The following is a 4,964-nucleotide window of genomic DNA, read 5'->3' on the forward strand; positions in this document are numbered from 1 at the left end:
TGAATGAATGAATGAATGAACTCACCCAAGCGCTTAGTACAGTGCTCTGCATGCAGTAATAGTAATAATAATTATGGCATTTGTTAAGCACTCATTATGTGTCAGGCACTGTACTAAGCACTGGGGTGGATACAAGCAAATTGGGTTGGACACAGTCCCTGTCCCATGTGGGGCTCAAAGTCTCAATCCCCTTTTTACAGATGAGGTAACTGAGGCACAGAGAAGTAAAGTGACTAGCCTAAGGTCACACAACAGACATGTGGCAGAGCCAGGAGCCAGTAAGTACTCAATAAGTACCATTAATTGATTGATTGATCTATTGAGTGAAAAGCTGAGGCATTCGCAAGTTCAGTAACTTCTCTTGAATAATTGTGGTATTTAAGCGCTTACCCGGTGCCGGGCACTATACTAAGCATTGGGGTAGATACAAGATAATCGGGTTTAACGATGTCCCTGTCCCACATAGGGCTTCTGGTCTCAATGCCCATTTCAGATGAGGTAACTGAGGCACAGAGACGTGAACTGATTTGCTCAAGGCCACACAGCAAATGATGGAGCCAGAATTAGAACCCAGGTCCTTCTGACTCCTTACTCCATGCACTAGGCCATGCTGCTTCTCAGGTAGGGTGGCCAGTCATATGATTTCATACTGAACAATGGGTTATCAATGGATCTGTCCCTGATCATGTACTGATATGGACCCAGTTGCCATTATGTCCAGGATTCTTACTAAATGCCCAACCCCAATCTGCTCGGCTCCTGTCATCTAGTCCCACAGCTCGCAAGGAGTGTCCGCATTCTCGAAGATGTAGGGTTAGGAACGCAAAGCAACGGAGGAGTCAGAGTTCCCCCTGGTGACACCCACTAGATTCTGCAAATTAACACAGAAGATTCGCACTGATGTCATTCCATAACATTGCCTGCGTCACACATGGACAATATGTCTGTGTCTTCTGGGGCAGCAAAAAGGCCAGTGGCATTCACGAGGTTCATCCGTTGCCATCCTGGTCATTCAACAAGATAGAGACTCTGAAAATGATATTGTGTTGGTTACCTTCCAGTTTTTGGAGTGGGGGTTAATGGTATCTATTATTATTATTAATGAAAATAATAATGATGGTATTTGTTAAGCATTTACTATGTGCCAGGCACTGTTCCAATCTCTGGGGTAGATACAAGCTAATCAGGTTGGACACAGTTCATGTCCCACAAGGCGCTCACAGTCTTAATCCCCATTTTACAGATGAGGTAACTGAGGCCAGGAGAAATGAAGTGTCTTGCCCAAGGTCACACAGCATACAAGTGGCAGAGGCAGGATTAGAATCCAGGTCCTTCTGACTCCCAAGCCCATGCTGCTTCCAGTCCACAGACTATCTCCCCCTCTATACTGCAAGCTCATTGTGGGCAGGGAATGTGTCTGTGATATTGTTGTGTTGTACTCTCCCAAGCGTGTATTACAGTGCTCTGCATACAGTAAATGCTCAGTAAATACAATGGATTGATTAATCGATCATCCTGGCTCTTAGCTTTTTTAAATTAGGGAGATACAGTTCCTCTGATGCTACCCCATTATTGATTACTTTACATTCCTGATCTGCCCTCAAGCACTAAGTGCTAAACAGCTCACTTAAGAAGCACAGACTGGGCAGTTGTGGCACTTACATTCCATGTGTACAAAGCTAACTTCTCCACAGGTGCAGATAATAATAATAATGATGGCATACCTTAAGCGCTTACCATGTGCAAAGCACTGTTCTAAGAGCTGGGAAGATAGAAGGTGATCAGGTTGTCCCACGTGGGGCTCACAGTCTTAATTCCCATTTTACAGATGAGGTAACAGGCACATAGAAGTTAAGCGACTTGCCCAAAGTCACACAGCTGACAAGCGGCTGAGCCAGGATTTGAACCCATGACCTCTGACTTCCAAGCCCGTGCTCTTTCCACTGAGCCATGCTGCTTCTCTAATGATTCTAGCAAGAACTGGGTTGACCTAATTGAACGTGTATGCATTTCATTCACTGTAAAATCACCACACTACAGCTTATATATTTATAAATAAATATATTTTCGGCCAAGAGTACAAAAGAGGCTCACTTCCTCCAGTCTTCCACGGCATTGTTGGAGCATTGCCATTTCATCTGGAATCTTAAAACCACCTACTTGTCTCTTCTTCCAGGGATCTGGTAACTTTGTTACATGGAAGGTATGAAACTGCTGGTGTTACGTTTAAGTGAAACTATCAACACAAGAGCAAACCTTTGAGAGCACGCAGGATTTAATGGGCAAAACAGAATTATGGTAGAAGTTTCAGGGGATTTGTTCTCTTTCATCTCCTCTTTCCTTGACAGTGTGACGTTTTCCATCTCAAAAAAATAAAAATAAATTCCTGTAACGTACCCACTGCCTCCTGCGTGCTGCATCCAAGCTACTACTACAACTAATTGTCACATTTGTTAAGTGTTTACTTAGATATAGGATAATTAGATGGGACACAGTCCCTGTTCCATAAGGGGCTCACAATCTAAGGAGAGGGAGAATGGGTATTACATTCCCACTTTACAGATGAGGGAACCGAGGCCCAGAGAAGTGACTTTACTTGCCCAAGGTCACAATCAGGTCACAGTCAGGCAAGGGGAGGAGCCTGGATTCAAATCTGGGTCTCCTGGATCCCAGGCCTCTGCTCTTTCCACTGGGTCACATAGAAGTAATAATAAAAATAATAATAATATTTCATTCATTCAATCGTATTTATTGAGCATTTACTGCATGCAGAGAACTGTACTAAGCACTTGGAAAGTATAATGCATCAGTAAAGAAAGACAATCCCTACCCACAATGGGCTCACACTCTAGAGTCTATAATAATATGATGGTTTTTGTTAAGCGTTTACTATGTGCCAGGCACTGTAATGTCCCAGAAGGAACTCTAAAAACCTACACTACCTTGAGATGCCTGGCTACAGCCCTCTCTCCTAACAATAGTAATAATAATAATAGTAACAATAATAACTGTGGTATGTGTTAAGCGCTTCCTAAGTGCCAAGCACTGTTCTCAATGAAGGGTTGATACAAGGTAATCAGATTGACACAGTCCCTGGCCCACATAGGTCTCATAGTCTCGATCTCCATTTCATTCATTCATTCAATCGTTTTTATTGAGCATTTACTGTGTGCAGAGCACTGTGCTAAGCGCTTGGAAAGTACAATTTGGCAACAGGTAGAGACAATTCCTACCCAACAACGGGCTCACAGTCTAGAAGGGGGAGACAGACAACAAAACAAAACAAGGAGACAGGCATCAACAGATGAGGTAACTGAGGCCCAGAGAAGTTAAGGAATTTGTCCAAGGTCACACAGCAGACATGTGGCAAAGTCAGGATTAGAACCCACATCCTCTCAATCCCAGGCCCAGGTTCCTTCCATTGGGCCAGGCCCATCCCATCTGCCTCCGTGCTATGAGGGATACAGAGCTCTCGGGGAGCCATTTCGCACGTCCCATCCCACTGGGTAAATACTGTGTGGGGCCCCCAAACCGGGACCTAGGAGATGGCACCGATGGGGGAGAGTGGTAGTGGGTGCCACCAGCTCTGCCCTGGAAATGAGGCCATTCTACCTCCTGTTGCTGACTTGTACTTTCCAAGTGCTCAGCAAAGTGCTCTGCACACAGTAAGCACTCAATAAATAAGACTGAATGAATGAATGCACCCCCTTAGCTGACGGGGGCACCTGCTTCTCACTCAGGGCCTGGGATTTATTTACTCTACAGTAAAAGTAGAGCTTAGTCTTTTGTCTTCCAATGCCCACTCAGAAAATGCACCTAATCTTAAAAGTTTGTGCCCAAAGGAAGTCCTGGGTAAGTAATCAATCAATAGCATATACTGTGAAGCAACAAGGTGCAGAGCACTCTACTAAACACTTGAGAGACTACTGAAGAAATTAGTATAGTTCATCCTTGACTTCGAGGAGCTTACAATCTAGTGGAGGAGACAGACTCTCGAATAAATTACGATTGGATCGAGTAAAAAGCATTCAAAAGATTTGTATGCAAGTGCTATTGGGGAGGGTGGGCTAGTTGGTGCAAAAATGCTGATGAGGAATGTAAAGTTAGGGGATCAGAAATTAAACGGTGTGGAAAGCCTTCCATCTTTCTACCCAACACTGTCCTTTTCATGACTTTCCCATCACAGTAGACACCATCATATTCTCCCCGTCTCACAAGTCTGTAACCTCGGCATTATCTTCAACTTGTCTTTCTGATTCAATGCATGTATTCACTCTGTTGCCAAATCCTATCGATTCCACTTTCATAACATCACTAAAATCCACCCTTCCCTCTTCATCCAAATGGCTACTTTGGTGACCAAGTGGCCTTATCCTATCCCGCCTTGATTATTGCAAAAGCCTCCTCACTGCAGCTCAATCTTGTCTATCTCACCACCAACCACTTACCCCATCCTCCCTTTGGCCTGGAACTCCCTCCCCCTTCATATATTGACAGACCAACATATACTGACTCTCCACACCTTCAAAGCCTTATTAAAATCACATCTCCCCAAGAGGCCTTCCCCAACTAAGCCCTCTTTTCCCCTATTCCCTTTTCCTTGTTCATTCATTCATTCAATAGTATTTATTGAGCGTTTACTATGTGCAGAGCACTGTACTAAGCGCTTGGGATGAATAAGTCGGCAACAGATAGAGACAGTCCCTGCCGTTTGACGGGCTTACAGTTTAATCGAGGGAGATGGACAGACAAGAACAATGGCAATAAATAGAGTCAAGGGGAAGAACATCTTGTAAAAACAATGGCAACTAAATAGAATCGAGGCGATGTACATTTCATTAACAAAATAAATACGGTAATAAATATATACAGTTGAGCGGACGAGTACAGTGCTGAGGGGATGGGAAGGGAGAGGGGGAGGAGCAGAGGGAAATGGGGGGAAAAGAGGGTTAAGCTGCGGAGAG

Source organism: Ornithorhynchus anatinus, chromosome 2 (genome assembly GCF_004115215.2).
Source record: "Ornithorhynchus anatinus isolate Pmale09 chromosome 2, mOrnAna1.pri.v4, whole genome shotgun sequence".
NCBI classification, from domain to species: Eukaryota; Metazoa; Chordata; class Mammalia; order Monotremata; family Ornithorhynchidae; genus Ornithorhynchus; species Ornithorhynchus anatinus.